We start from the raw sequence: 15,760 nt of genomic DNA on the forward strand, positions 1-15,760 counted from the left end.
TTACATTTACATTTACATTTAAGTCATTTAGCAGACGCTCTTATCCAGAGCGACTTACAAATTGGTGCATTCACCTTATGACATCCAGTAGAATAGTCACTTTACAATAATGCATCTAAATCTTAAAGGGGGGTGTGAGAAGGATTACTTATCCTATCCTAGGTATTCCTTAAAGAGGTGGGGTTTCAGGTGTCTCCGGAAGGTGTGGTGATTGACTCCGCTGTCCTGGCGTGAGGAGTGTGTTCCACCATTGGGGAGCAAGAGCAGCGAACAGTTTTGACTGGGCTGAGCGGAACTGTACTTCCTCAGTGGTAGGGAGGCGAGCAGGCCAGAGGTGGATGAACGCAGTGCCCTTGTTTGGGTGTAGGGGCCTGATCAGAGCCTGGAGGTACTGAGGTGCCGTTCCCTCACAGCTCCGTAGGCAAGCACCATGGTCTTGTAGCGGATGCGAGCTTCAACTGGAAGCCAGTGGAGAGAGCGGAGGAGTGGGGTGACGTGAGAGAACTTGGGAAGGTTGAACACCAGACAGGCTGCGGCGTTCTGGATGAGTTGTAGGGGTTTAATGGCACAGGCAGGGAGCCCAGCCAACAGCGAGTTGCAGTAGTCCAGACGGGAGATGACAAGTGCCTGGATTAGGACCTGCGCCCGCTTCCTGTGTGAGGCAGGGTCGTACTCTGCGGATGTTGGCCAGAGCATGAACCTACAGGAACGGGCCACCGCCTTGATGTTAGTTGAGAACGACAGGGTGTTGTCCAGGATCACGCCAAGGTTCTTAGCGCTCTGGGAGGAGGACACAATGGAGTTGTCAACCGTGATGGCGAGATCATGGAACGGGCAGTCCTTCCCGGGAGGAAGAGCAGCTCCGTCTTGCCGAGGTTCAGCTGAGGTGGTGATCCGTCATCCACACTGATATGTCTGCCAGACATGCAGAGATGCGATTCGCCACCTGGTCATCAGAAGGGGAAAGGAGAAGATTAATTGTGTGTCGTCTGCATAGCAATGATAGGAGAGACCATGTGAGGTTATGACAGAGCCAAGTGACTTGGTGTATAGCGAGAATAGGAGAGGGGCCTAGAACAGAGCCCTGGGGACACCAGTGGTGAGAGCGTGTGGTGAGGAGACAGATTCTCGCCACGCCACCTGGTAGGAGCGACCTGTCAGGTAGGACGCAATCAAGCGTGGGCCGCGCCGGAGATGCCCAACTCGGAGAGGGTGGAGAGGAGGATCTGATGGTTCACAGTATCGAAGGCAGCCGATAGGTCTAGAAGGATGAGAGCAGAGGAGAGAGAGTTAGCTTTAGCGGTGCGGAGCGCTCCGTGATACAGAGAAGAGCAGTCTCAGTTGAATGACTAGTCTTGAAACCTGACTGATTTGGATCAAGAAGGTCATTCAGAGAGAGATAGCGGGAGAGCTGGCCAAGGGACGGCACGTTCAAGAGTTTTGGAGCGAAAAGAAAGAAGGGATACTGGTCTGTAGTTGTTGACATCGGAGGGATTGAGTGTAGGTTTTTTCAGAAGGGGTGCAACTCTCGCTCTCTTGAGGACGGAAGGGACGTAGCCAGCGGTCAGGGATGAGTTGATGAGCGAGGTGAGGTAAGGGAGAAGGTCTCCGGAAATGGTCTGGAGAAGAGAGGAGGGGATAGGGTCAAGCGGGCAGGTTGTTGGGCGGCCGGCCGTCACAAGACGCAAGATTTCATCTGGAGAGGGGAGAAAGAGGTCAGAGCACAGGGTAGGGCAGTGTGAGCAGAACCAGCGGTGCCGTTTGACTTAGCAAACGAGGATCGGATGTCGTCGACCTTCTTTTCAAAATGGTTGACGAAGTCATCTGCAGAGAGGGAGGAGGGGGGAGGATTCAGGAGTGAGGAGAAGGTGGCAAAGAGCTTCCTAGGGTTAGAGGCAGATGCTTGGAATTTAGAGTGGTAGAAAATGGCTTTAGCAGCAGAGACAGAGGAGGAAAATGTAGAGAGGAGGGAGTGAAAGGATGCCAGGTCCGCAGGGAGGCGAGTTTTCTCCATTTCCGCTCAGCTGCCCGGAGCCCTGTTCTGTGAGCTTGCAATGAGTCGTCGAGCCACGGGGCGGGAGGGGAGGACCGCGCCGGCCTGGGGGATAGGGGACATAGAGAGTCAAAGGATGCAGAAAGGGAGGAGAGGAGGGTTGAGGAGGCAGAATCAGGAGATAGGTTGGAGAAGGTATGAGCAGAGGGAAGAGATGATAGGATGGAAGAGGAGAGAGTAGCGGGGGAGAGAGAGCGAAGGTTGGGACGGCGCGATACCATCCGAGTAGGGGCAGTGTGGGAGGTGTTAGATGAGAGCGAGAGGGAAAAGGATACAAGGTAGTGGTCGGAGACTTGGAGGGGAGTTGCAATGAGGTTAGTGGAAGAACAGCATCTAGTAAAGATGAGGTCGAGCGTATTGCCTGCCTTGTGAGTAGGGGGGAAGGTGAGAGGGCGAGGTCAAAAGAGGAGAGGAGTGGAAAGAAGGAGGCAGAGAGGAATGAGTCAAAGGTAGACGTGGGGAGGTTAAAGTCGCCCAGCACTGTGAGAGGTGAGCCGTCCTCATGAAAGGAGCTTATCAAGGTATCAAGCTCATTGATGAACTCTCCGAGGGAACCTGGAGGGCGCGATAAATGATAAGGATGTTAAGCTTGAAAGGGCTGGTAACTGTGACAGCATGGAATTCAAAGGAGGCGATAGACAGATGGGTGAGGGGAGAAAGAGAGAATGACCACTTGGGAGAGATGAGGATCCCGGTGCCACCACCCCACTGACCAGAAGCTCTCGGGTGTGCGAGAACACGTGGGCGGACGAAGAGAGAGCAGTAGGAGTAGCAGTGTTGTCTGTGGTGATCCATGTTTCCGTCAGTGCCAAGGGACTGGAGGGAGGCATAGGCTGAGATGAACTCTGCCTTGTTGGCAGCAGATCGGCAGTTCCAGAGGCTACCGGAGACCTGGAACTCCACGTGGGTCGTGCGCGCTGGGACCACCAGATTAGGTGGCCGCGACCACGCGGTGTGGAGCGTTTGTATGGTCTGTGCAGAGAGGAGAGAACAGGGATAGACAGACACATAGTTGACAGGCTACAGAGCTAATGCAAAGGAGATTGGAATGACAAGTGGACTACACGTCTCGAATGTTCAGAAAGTTAAGCTTACGTAGCAAGAATCTTATTGACTAAAATGATTAAAATGATACAGTACTGCTGAAGTAGGCTAGCTGGCAGTAGCTGCGTTGTTGACACTACACTAATCAAGTCGTTCCATTGAGTGTAATAGTTTCTGCAGTGCTGCTATTCGGGGCTAGCTGGCTAGCTAGCAGTGTTGTTTTACGTTACGTTGCGTTAAAAGAACGACAATAGCTGGCTAGCTAACCTAGAAAATCGCTCTAGACTACACAATTATCTTTGATACAAGACGGCTATGTAGCTAGCTACGATCAAACAAACGTATGAAAGTGAGAAGGCTACAAAAGCGGAGGAATTGAAACATACAACTGGCTGTTGCTCTCATGGGAGACCCCTGGACTTCGGTCAGTAACAACTACATTGGGGTTACTACCAGTGATGGAAAAAGTACCCAATTGTCATACTTGAGAAAAAGTAAAGATACCTTAATAGAAATTTACTCAAGTAAAAGTGAGTCCCTCAGTAAAATATTACTGGAGTAAAAGTGTTTGGGTTTTCAAAAATACTTAAGTATCAATAGTAAAAGTGTAAATCATTTCAAGTTCCTTATATAAAGCAAACCAGACAGCATAACTGTCTTGTTTTTTTATTTACGGCTAGCCAGGGGCATGTTCCAGCACTCATGCAACATTAACCTATGAAGCATGTGTTTAGTGAGTCGCCAGATCAGGGGCAATCGGGATGACCAGGGATGTTCTCTTGATGTGTGAATTAGGCAATGTTCCAGTCCTGCTAAGCATTCAAAATGTAACAAGTACTCTTGGGTGTCAGGGAAAATGTATGGAGTAAAAAAATACATAATTTTCTTTAGGAATGTAGTGAAGTAAAATTACAGATACCCCCAAAATACTTAAGTAGTACATTCAATTAGTTTTACTTTACACCACTGGTTACTGTCCACCACATTAATAATTAAAACTGGAAACTGCATTCACACGCTCTACCCATAATGAAGACAGTAGAGGCACTATGCTGAAATGTGTGCTGAGTATTATGCACAGACAGTGCACGGAACATGATTACAGCTGCGAGACGTCTGCCTTTTGAACACCTGCCTTGTACTGCGCACAGTCTCCAAAGGTCCATCAGTGTCCCTACAGAACAGCGGGTTCAACAATTCCTAGCCAAATGCCTATAGAAAAAATTAGGCATTTCAAACACAGCCACCAAACGCTGAAAATCTAGGACAACAGAAAGTTGCAAATGGGCTAAAGAATGAGTGACTCGCACAAGATGTCACAACAAGATGACGTTCCACTCTGGAAATGGTAAAGCGTCCACAGAAACCAACAACCCCTGAGAGATGCTCTGGCCCAACAGAACTTACATCGCCATGCCAACCACAGCTGAACTGGAGAAACTGCAGAAGCTGGAGGCACTTCTGGAGTCCTGCAGGTAATAGTCTTTATCTCACTATTAGTGTTATAATAATATTTGGTTTGTTTGTGTGTGTGTGTGTGTGTGAGAGAGATGGTGTAAAATGAACGTAGACAGGGCTCTAACTCCTCTAGCTCCATGATGAGATAGGGTGCAGGCCAGGCAGAATGCTGTTAGACAGCCTGCCAGCTTAGTGGAGTCTGCCACTAGCACAGTCAGTGTAGTCAGCTCAGCTATCCCCATTGAGACCGTGTCTGTGCCACGATCTAGGTTGGGCAAAACTAAATATGGCGGTGTTCGCTTTAGCAATCTCACTGGAACACAGACATCCTCCATTCCTGTCATTATTGAAAGAGATGTGATATCTCACATCTCAAAATAGAACTACTTAATGTTAGATCCCTCACTTCCAAGGCAGTTATCGTCAATTAACTAATCAAATTTAAATTTACAAACAAATACAATATCTGCGTTTTCGTCTTTTGAGCTTCTAGTCATGAAATCTATGCAGCCTACTCAATCACTTTTTATAGCTACTATTTACAGGCTTCTTGGGCCGTATACAGTGTTCCTCACTGAGTTCCCTGAATTCCTGTCGGACATTGAATTCATGGCAGATAATATACACATTTTTGGTGACTTTAATATTCACATAGTAAAGTCCACAGACACATTTCAAAACGCTTTCGGAGCCATCATTGACTCAGTGGGTTTTGTCCAACATGTCTCCGGACCTACTCACTGCTACAGTCACACTTTGGACCTAGCTGGAATAAATATTGTGGAACTTAATATTTTTCCTCATAATCCTGGACTATCGGACGACCAATTTTTTACGTTTGCAATTGGTACAAATAATCTGTTTAGACCCCAACCAAGGATCATCAAAAGCCGTGCTATAAATTCCCGGACTTAAATTTAACCTTGCGTAATACCCTAGACGCAGTCGCACCCCTAAAAACAAAAACATTTGTATACACTATACAGAAAATTCCCAAGCAAGCATCCAGAGAAATGTGTACCAAATTCACTAAAAGTGGCAGTCATAAAGCCTCTCTTGAAAAAGCCAAACATTGACCAAGAAAATATTAAACAACTCTCGGCCCATATCGAATCTCCCATTCCTCAACATTTTTGAAAAAGCTGTTCCGTAGCAACTCACTGCCTTCCTGCAGACAAACAATGTATACGAAACGTTTCTGTCTGGTTCTAGACCCCATTATAGCACTGAGACTGCACTCATGAAGGTGGTAAAATATATTTTAATGGTGTCACACCAAGACTCTGCATCTGTCCTCGTGCTCCTAAACCTTAGTGCTGCTTTTGACACCATCAATCATGGCATTCTTTTGTAATGATTGGAAATACAAATTGGTCAACACGGACAAGTTCTGGCCTGGTTTAGATCTTATCTGTCGGAAAGAGATGTTTGTCTCCGTGGATGGTTTGTCCTCTGACAAATCATCTGTAAGTTTCTGTGTTCCTCAAGGTTCTGTTTTAGGACCACTATTGTTTTCACTATATATTTTACCTCTTGGTGATGTCATTCGGAAACACAATGTTAACTTTCACTGCTATGTGGACCACACACAACTGTATATTTCGTTGAAACATGGCGAAGCCTCAAATTCGTCATCCCTGGAAGCCTGTGTTTCAGACAGAAGTGGATGGCTTTTAAACTGTGACAAAACAGAGATGCTAGGTCCCAAAAAACAAAGAGATCTTCTGTTGGATCTGACAATTAATCTTGATGGTTGTAGAGTCTCAAATAAAACTGTGAAGGACCATGGTGTTACTCTGGACCCTGATCTCTCTTTTGATGAACATATCAAGACTATTTCAAGGACAGTTTTTTTCCATCTTCGTAACATTGCAAAAATCAGAAACGTTCTGTCCAAAAAGGATGCAGAAAAGTTCATCCATGCTTTTGTCACTTCTAGATTAGACTACTGCAATGCTCTACTTTCCGGCGACCTGAATAAAGCACTAAATAAACTTCAGTTAGTCCTAAACATGGCTGCAGAATCTTGACAAGAACCAAAACATTTCCTCAAATTACTCCAGTGCTAGCCTCTCCACACTGGCTTCCTGTAAAGGCTAGGGCTGATTTCAAGGTTTTACTGCTAACCTACAAAGCATTACATGGGCTTGTTCCTACCTATCTTTCCGATTTGGTCCTGCCGTACATACCTACACGTATGCTACAGTCACAAGATGCAGGCCTTCTTATTGTCCCTAGAATTACTAAGCAAACAGCTGGAGGCAGGGCTTTCTCCTATAGAGCAACATTTTTATGGAACAGTCTGCCTATCTATGTGACTCAGACTCAGTCTCAACCTTTAAGTCTTTATTGGAGACTCATCTCTTCAGTAGGTCCTATGATTGACTGTACTCTGGCCCAGAGGTGTGAAGGTGAGCAGAAGGGCACTGGAGCAACGGACTGTCTTTGCCTGGCCAGTTCCCCTCTCTCTATCGGGATTCTCTGCCTCTAACCCTATTACGGGGCTGAGTTACTGGTTCTCTTCCATGCCGTCCCTAGGAGGGGTGCGTCAATTGAGTGGGTTGACTCACTGATGTGATCTTCATCGGGTTTGTGCCGTGGGGAGATCTTCGTGGACTAAACTCAGCCATGTCTCAGGGTAGTAAATTGGTGGTTTGAAGATATCCCTCTAGCGTTGTGTGGGATTATATGCTGCCTGGTTGGCCCTGTCCGGGGTTATTGTTGGACGGGGCCACAGTGTCTCCCGACCCCTCCTGTCTCAGCCTCCTGTATTTATGCTGCAATAGTTTGTGTATGGGGGCTCGGGTCAGTCTTATTTCTGGAGTATTTCTCCTGTTTTATCCGGTGTCCTGTGTGAATTTAGGTATTCTCCTCTAATTCTCTCTCTTTCCCTCTCCCTCCCGGAGGATCTGACCCCTGGGACCATGCCTCGGGACTACATGGCCTGATGACTCCTTGCTGTCACGAGTCCACCTGGTCCTGCTGCTGCTCCAGTTTCAACTGTTCTGTTTGCGGCTATGGAACCCTGACCTGTTCACCGGACGTGCTACCCTGTCCCGGACCTGCTGATTCGACCCTCTCTCTCTACCGCACCTGCTGTCTCTAACTCTAGCTGCTCAGCCAACATTTACTCCTGAGGTGCTGACCTGTTGCACCCTCTACAACCACTGTGATTATTATTATTTGACCCTGCTGGTCATTAACGTTTGAACATCTTGGCCATGTACTTTTATAATCTCAACCCGGCACAGCCAAAGAGGACTGGCCACCCTCAGATCCTTGTTCCTCTCTAGGTTTCTTCCTAGGTTCTTGCCTTTCTAGGGAGTTTTTCCTAGTCACCATGCTTCTACATCTGCACGGCTGGCTGTTTGGGATTTTAGGCTGGGTTTCCATATAGCACTTTGTGGCATTGGCTGATGTAAAAAGGGCTTTAAAAATAAATTATATTGCAATTTGAATGCCTTTTCAAACAGATTTATTTGTCTAAGGTCCGCGGTGGGTCTGTGTAAACTATGCGATTATATTGGAGACTGGTTGTTTTGAGCCACGGCTATATTGTGGCTATATTTCCGTGGTATATTGGTCAGAAATCAATTTTTATTTGTCACATGCACCGAATACAACAACCTTACAGTGAAATGCTTACGTACCAAAATAAGTGCTAAGTAAAAAATAAAAGTAGCAATTTCATTCGCTATTCAGGAGTCTTATGGCTTGGGGGTAGAAGCTGTTAACTTCTTCGAGATAGGGGCGCTCTTTTAATTTTTGGGGAAAAAAACGTTCCCGTTTTAAACAAGATATTTTGTCACGAAAAGATGATCGACTATGCATGTAATTGACAGCTTTGGAAAGAAAAAACTCTGACGTTTCCAAAACTATTATCTGTGAGTGCCCCAGAACTAATGCTACAGGCGAAACCAAGATGAAATTTCATTCAGGAAATGCCCCAGATTCTGAAGGCGCTGTGTTCCAATGTCTCCTTATATGGCTGTGAATGCGTCAGGAATGAGCCTGCCCTTTCTATCATTTCCCGAGGTGTCTGCAGCATTGTGACGTATTTGTAGGCATATCATTGGAAGATTGACCATAAGAGACTACATTTACCAGGTGTCCGCCCGGTGTCCTGCGTCGAAATTGGTGCGTAATCTCCAGCTGCAACCATTCTTCCATGTGATTGAGAGGAGAGAGGAGACTTCCACGAACGATATATCATCGAAGAGATATGTGAAAAACACCTTGAGGATTGATTCTAAACAACGTTTACCATGTTTCAGTTGATATTATGGAGTTAATTTGGAAAAAGTTAGGCGTTTTGATGACTGAATTGTCGGGTTTTTTGGTAACCAAACATGACGCACAAAAATGGAGCGATTTGTCCAAAACAAATAATCTTTCAGGAAAAACTGAATATTTGCTATCTAACTGTCTCCTCATTGAAAACATCCGAAGTTCTTCAAAGGTAAATGATTTTATTTGAATGCTTTTCTTGTTTTTGTGAAAATGTTGCCTGCTGAATGCTAACGCTAAATTCTACGCTAGCTATCAATAGCTATCAATACTGTTACACAAATGCTTGTTTTGCTATGGTTGAGAAGCATATTTTGAAAATCTGAGGTGACAGTGTTGTTAACAAAAGGCTAAGCTTGAGAGCTAGCATATTGATTTCATTTCATTTGCGATTTTCATGAATAGTTAACGTTGCGTTATGGTAATGGGCTTGAGGCTGTAGTCACGATCCCGGATCCGGGATGGCTCGACGCAAGAAGTTAAGAAGCCTTTTGGACCCATGCCAAATCTTTTCAGTTTCCTGAGGGGAATAGGCTTTGTCGTGCCCTCTTCATGACTTCATGACTGTCTTGGTGTGGAGTGCAAAAGAGATTGAATCATCTGTGGACCTTTTGGGTCGGTATGCAAATTGGAGTGGGTCTATGGCTTCTGGGATAATGATGTTGATGTGAGCCATCACCAGCCTTTCAAAGCACTTCATAGCTACAGATGTGAGTGCTATGGGTCAGTAGTCATTTAGGCAGGTTACCTTAGTGTTCTTGGGCACAGGGACTATTGTGGTCTGCTTGAAACGTGTTTGTACTCAGTCAGGGACAGGTTGAAAATGTCAGTGAAGACACTTGCCAGTTGGTAAGCGTATGCTCGGAGTACACGTCCTGGTAGTCCCTCTGGCCCTTGGCACGCCACAGTTGCTGGTGCGCGATGTTATTTTTCTTTTTGTTGTTGAATTTTACCCCTTTTTCTCCCCAATTTCGTGGTATCCAATTGTTGTAGTAGCTACTATCTTGTCTCATCGCTACAACTCCCGTACGGGCTCGGGAGAGACTAAGGTTGAAAGTCATGCGTCCTCCGATACACAACCCAGCCAGCCGTACTGCTTCTTAACACAGTGCGCATCCAACCCGGAAGCCAGCCGCACCAATGTGTCGGAGGCAACCTCCGACACATTGGCAACCTTGCAACCCTGGCAACCTTGGTTAGAGCGCACTGCGCCCGGCACGCCACAGTTGCTGGTGCGCGATGAGACAAGGACATCCCTACCGACCAAGCCCTCCCTAACCCGGAAGACGCTCGGCCAATTGTGCGTCGCCCCACGGACCTCCCCGGTCGCGGGCGGTTACGACAGAGCCTGGGCGTGAACCCAGGGACTCTGATGGCACAGCTGGCGCTGCAGTACAGCGCCCTTAACCACTGCGCCACCCGGGAGGCCTTGACCTTGTGAATGTTGATCTGTTTTTTCACATCAGAGGGAGCATATTCACATCACCTACAGTCATCCGGAACAGCTGATGCTCTCATGCATGCTTCAGTGTTGCTTGCCTAGAAGCAAGCATAGAAGTAATTTAGCTCGTCTGGTAGGATCGTGTCACTGGGCAGCTCGCAGCTGTGCTTTCCTTTGTATTCTGTAATAATTCGCAAGCCCTGCCACATCCGACGGCGTTGGAGCCGGTGTAGTACGATTCGATCTTAATATTGTATTGACGCTTTGCTTGTTTGATGGTTCATTGGAGGGCATAGCGGGATTTCTTTAACCTGTTAAGTCGACCCTCTACTTTTTCGAACATTCTGTTAAAAATCGCGCAACATTTCAGCGCCCTACTACTCAGGCCAGGAATATAGTATATGCATATGATTAGTATGTGTGGATAGAAAACACTCAGACGTTTATAAAACTGGTTAAATCACGGCTGTGACTATAACAGAACGTGCGTTTCATCGAAAAGTGCAGGAAAATCTGATCACTGAAAATGGAAATAAATATCCATACGCGACTTCAAGGAATTGTTCAAAGTGAACCGAATTAAATGAGGCCGAGGTTGCAGTGCCTACAGCTTCCACACGTTGTCTAGAGTCTTGTCATTTGATTCAGCTTTGATTCTTGGTCTAACCGAATCAAGGGAATCGATTCCCTCCGGTCTCCGACCGGATGTTTTGGTCGAGCTCTCTCCAAGACATTTTTTCGAGACAGACACCTATAGAATTGACATCGCCTCCTGGTGAATTTTATCGCTTAGTAACGTGTACTAATACCTAAAGTTGCATTACAAAAGTATTTCGAAGTGTTTTGTGAAAGTTTATCGTCGACTTTTTGAATTTTAAAAATGACGTTACGTTATGAAACGCTATTTTTTCCGTTTATCACACAGTCTTCATAGATTGATATCTAGGCTATATATGGACCGATTTAATCGAAAAAATACCCAATAGTGATTATGGGACATCTAGGAGTGCCAACAAAGAAGATGGTCAAAGGTAATGAATGTTTTATATTTTATTTGTGCGGTTTGTGTAGCGACGACTATGCTAATTATTTTGTTTACGTCCCCTGCGGGTCTTTGGGGTGTTACATGCTATCAGATAATAGCTTCTCATGCTTTCGCCGAAAAGCATTTTAAAAATCTGAGTTGTTGCCTGGATTCACAACGAGGGTAGCTTTAATTCAATACCCTGCATGTGTATTTTAATGAACGTTTGAGTTTTAACTAATACTATTAGCATTTAGCGTAGTGCATTTGCATTTCCAGAGCTCTAGATGGGACGCCTGCGTGCCAGGTAGGAGCAAGAGGTTAAGTGTTCGGGTTAGACTCTCGCTCTTTGAAAGCGCTACCCTTTAGCTCAGTGTGGATATTTCCTGTAATCCATGGCTTCTGGTTGGAGTATGTACGTACGGTCAGTGTTGGGACAGCGTCATTGATGCACTTATTGATGAAGCCAGTGACTGATGTGATGTACTCCTCAATGCCATTGGAAGAATCCTGGAACATATTCCAGGCTGTGCTAGAAAAACAGTCTTCTATCTTAGCATTTGTGTCATCTGACCACTTCTTTATTGCCCGAGTCTCTGGTGCTTCCTGCTTTAGTTTTTGCTTGTAAGCGGGAATCAGGAGGATCGAATTATTGTCAGATTTGACAAATGGCGGGCGAGGGAGAGCTTTGTACTCATCTCTGTGTGTGGAGTAAAGGTGGCCTAGTTTTAATTTCTCTAGTTACACATTTCATTTTCCCTGCATTAAAGTCCCCGGCCACTGAGTGCCGCTGTTTGCTTATGGCCTTATACAGCTCATTGAGTGCGGTCTTAGTGCCAGCATCGGTTTGTGGTAATAAATAGACAGCTACAAAAAAAAGATTTAAACTCTCTTGGTAAATATTGTGGTCTACCGCTTAACATGAGAGACCCTACTTCAGGTGAGAAAACCTTGAGACTTCCTTAATATTAGATTTCATGCACCAACTGTTGTTTACAAATATACACAGACCGCCACCCCTTGTCTAACTGTACACAGCTGTTCTATCTTGCCAATGCATCGTAAACCCCGCCAGCTGGATGTTATCCGTGTAGTCTTTCAGCCACAACTCGGTGAAACATAAGATATTACAGTTTTTAATGTCCCGTTGGTAGGATATTTGTGATTGTAGCTTGTCTGTTTTGTTATCCAATGATTGTACGTTGGCTAATAGGACTGATGGTAGAGGCACTCGTCATTGATCCTTACAAGGCACCCCGACCTACGTCCCCGACATCTCTGTTTCTTTCTCATGCAAATGACTGGGATTTGGACATTGTTGGGTGTCTGTAAATCCTTCGCGTCCGACTCGTTAACTAAAAAAAATCTTAGTCCAGGATACAGTGAGTAATCGCTGTCCTGATATCCAGAAGCTCTTTTTGGTCATAAGAGACGGTGGCAGAAACATTATGTAAAAATAAGTTAGAAATAACCCGAAAAACCCCCACACAATTTCACCGTTGGTTAGGAGTCCGTAAAACGGATGCCATCCCACACCAGTGGCTCAAGTAGTGCAGCTCATCCAGGATGGCACATCAATGCGAGCTGTGGCAAGAAGGTTAGGGAATGGTTTGCTGTGCATGAAAGGATAACAATGGAGTTCCTTCCAATTAACTCTGTAGTGACTTCTTGGTAAAACCCCCACTCCCCTTTTGTCAAACAAGCTGCCATTCTGGATCAGCCCACTAGGGCACATTCTATCATTTCATGTAACCATATTTACTGTTTGTTTATGCATTTCTGTGAATTACTTAGTTAAATAATTTATTTATTACTAAGACAATTGATGTATGGATGACTCATAGTGAAGACTGGGTTCGTGCAGATAACCAACAATTTACGACGTTTGGAATGAGACTAACGTGAGGTAAAATAAATAAATCATTAATCAGACTATTGATCAGATATGAAAATATCTGAAAGGTTATATTGGGAAATTATAACTTTGTAATCTGAATACTTTCCTTGGTGCCCCAACTTCCTAGTTAATTACAGTTACATGATTATTCAGTTTAATCGAGTAACTAATTACAGAGAATCTTTGATAAAACGAAGTCTTCGGTTTACTGATTGTAAAGACACGACATGTGTAACACATTGCTACAAAAATAAATGTACTGTATACATATAAATGTGCATTTCCTTCTGTGTACTACAGTATTGACTTCTCAGTACTTTTACCTACTGTTGAAGTCGGTATCTAAAAAGCTCAGTGTGATACACAATAGCATTCAGCTAGACAAAACTGACATTCTGGTATAGTACAGTAAGCAGTCAGTGTCAACAAAAAGTAGAACAAAACTCAAATTTGTATATAACAAACATTTCCAGGGTTGAATGCCATGGTGAAAAAACATTGAAACATTTTGACCACTCACACGACGACTCACACGATGACAAAAAAAACATTGAAGGACATTGAATGCTACCTGAATGGACTCAAAAGTAACATAAGTAGGCCTACAGTATCATAGCGAGGTCAAATAGGTGTTTGCTAGTGAGATTATCCATTGTCCACAGCGACACTATTGATTATTTTCTACCCCCAGTGCGTGCATGTGGTGAACTATGGTCTTAGCCATGCTCTCGCTAGCCCTAATCTTTTCTCTTTCTCTATCTCCCTTTCCGGAAGGCATGAGGCTCTTGGACAGAGACTGAGGACACCCTGGCTTGACACCTGGATGTGCCTGGCCCAATCCTGGCCCCGCTCTACCTCCATTACTTACCATGACGTCTTTGTGTGAGAACTTCCTCTATAGTCCTTATGGGTATTGTCTGAGCCTGTTGGACATTAATATTGGTATTGTTTTTCCTTATTGAAATTGTGAATAAAGGAAGACTGCTTTCATTTTCACTTCAGGCACAATGAATACATTGTTGGATTGAATGTATGCATTTATACGGTCTGTATCTCTGTGCTACCGCAGTTCAAATAAGGATTTGTGCAAACTGGAAGTGTCTTCTTTACCCAATGATTTCATAAGGCTGAGGAATTATGTCAGTTATCCCATACCAAGGCTAGATGAGGCTGAATGACCACTAATTCATCTAATTGGTACATGACTGTTCAGTCTGTTGAATATTCCATCAAAAGGTGCATTTTTGGGGGGCTAAATTAAGGTTTTTACTAGACCTTCAAACCTTCAAAAGGGACACACATACACAATGAAGTTGATCAAATAAAGTCATTGACAGGAAAAGTAATTTATTACATCAAGTATAGTCACAGCCTCTCCCCTTCATTTGCTTAACTGTGGGAATGGGATGGAGAAATGGTTTACAATAGGCAGGGTGGATCCAAAGCTGTGTAGATGGGTTAACATCACAAAACATCACACGCTTCAATGGGGCAGAAGTCTGTGAGTTGTTGTGATTCTGCATGGCCGTATAGCTACCAACAAAGGCAATCCTAAGTGACTTGTTTCAGGTTGTTTCTTCTCGTTCTTGATACCATGTCTTGTTTTGAGGTGTTTTGACTGATTTCATGTCAATGCTAATATGGAAAAATTCTCTAGCTAGCTAACCAAACAACTGTAACGATGTATTTGAGAGACAACAAGTGCTCGTTGTGCTTAACAGTCCCTTTGCATTAATCAATTGGCCGCTGCACAGTTTGGATTGATTCATTGATTTTATTTGTCAGTTAAAAAAAAATACATACACTATATATATGCAAAAGTCAAATTAGTGGATTTGGCTATTTCAGCCACACCCGTTGCTGACAGGTGTATAAAATCGAGCACACAGCCATGCAATCTCCATAGGAAAACATTGGCAGTAGGATGGCCTTACTGAAGAGCTTAGTGACTTTCAATGTGGCACCGTCATAGGATGCCACCTTTCCAACAAGTCACTTTGTAAAATTTCTGCCCTTTTAGAGCTTCCCGGACAACTGTAAGTGTGGTTATTGTGAAGTGGAAACATCTAGGAGCAGCCGCATAGTGGTAAGTCACACAAGTTGACAGAGCGGGACTGCCGAGTGCTGAAGCACGTAACGTGCAAAAATTGTCTGTCCTCTGTTGCAACACTCACTTCCGAGTTCCAAACTGCCTCTGGAAGCAACGTCAGCACAAGAACTCTTTGTCGGGAGCTTCATGAAATGGGTTTCTATGGCTGAGCAGCCACACACAAGCCTAAGATCACAATGCGCAATGCCAAGCATCTGATGGACTGGTGTAAAGCTTGCAGCCATTGGGCTCTGGAGCAGTGGAAACTCGCCAGAAAAATCTGGGTTTGACAGATGCCAGGAAAATGCTCCTGCCCCAATGCATAGTGCCAACTGTAAAGTTTAGTGGAGGAAGAATAATGGTTTGGGGATGTTTTTCATGGTTCAGGCTAGTCCCCTTAGTTCCAATAAAGGGAAATCTTAACTGTACAGCATAAAATTACATTCTAAACAATTCTGTGCTTCCTA

This window comes from Oncorhynchus keta, chromosome 23 (genome assembly GCF_023373465.1).
Source record: "Oncorhynchus keta strain PuntledgeMale-10-30-2019 chromosome 23, Oket_V2, whole genome shotgun sequence".
NCBI classification, from domain to species: domain Eukaryota; kingdom Metazoa; phylum Chordata; class Actinopteri; order Salmoniformes; family Salmonidae; genus Oncorhynchus; species Oncorhynchus keta.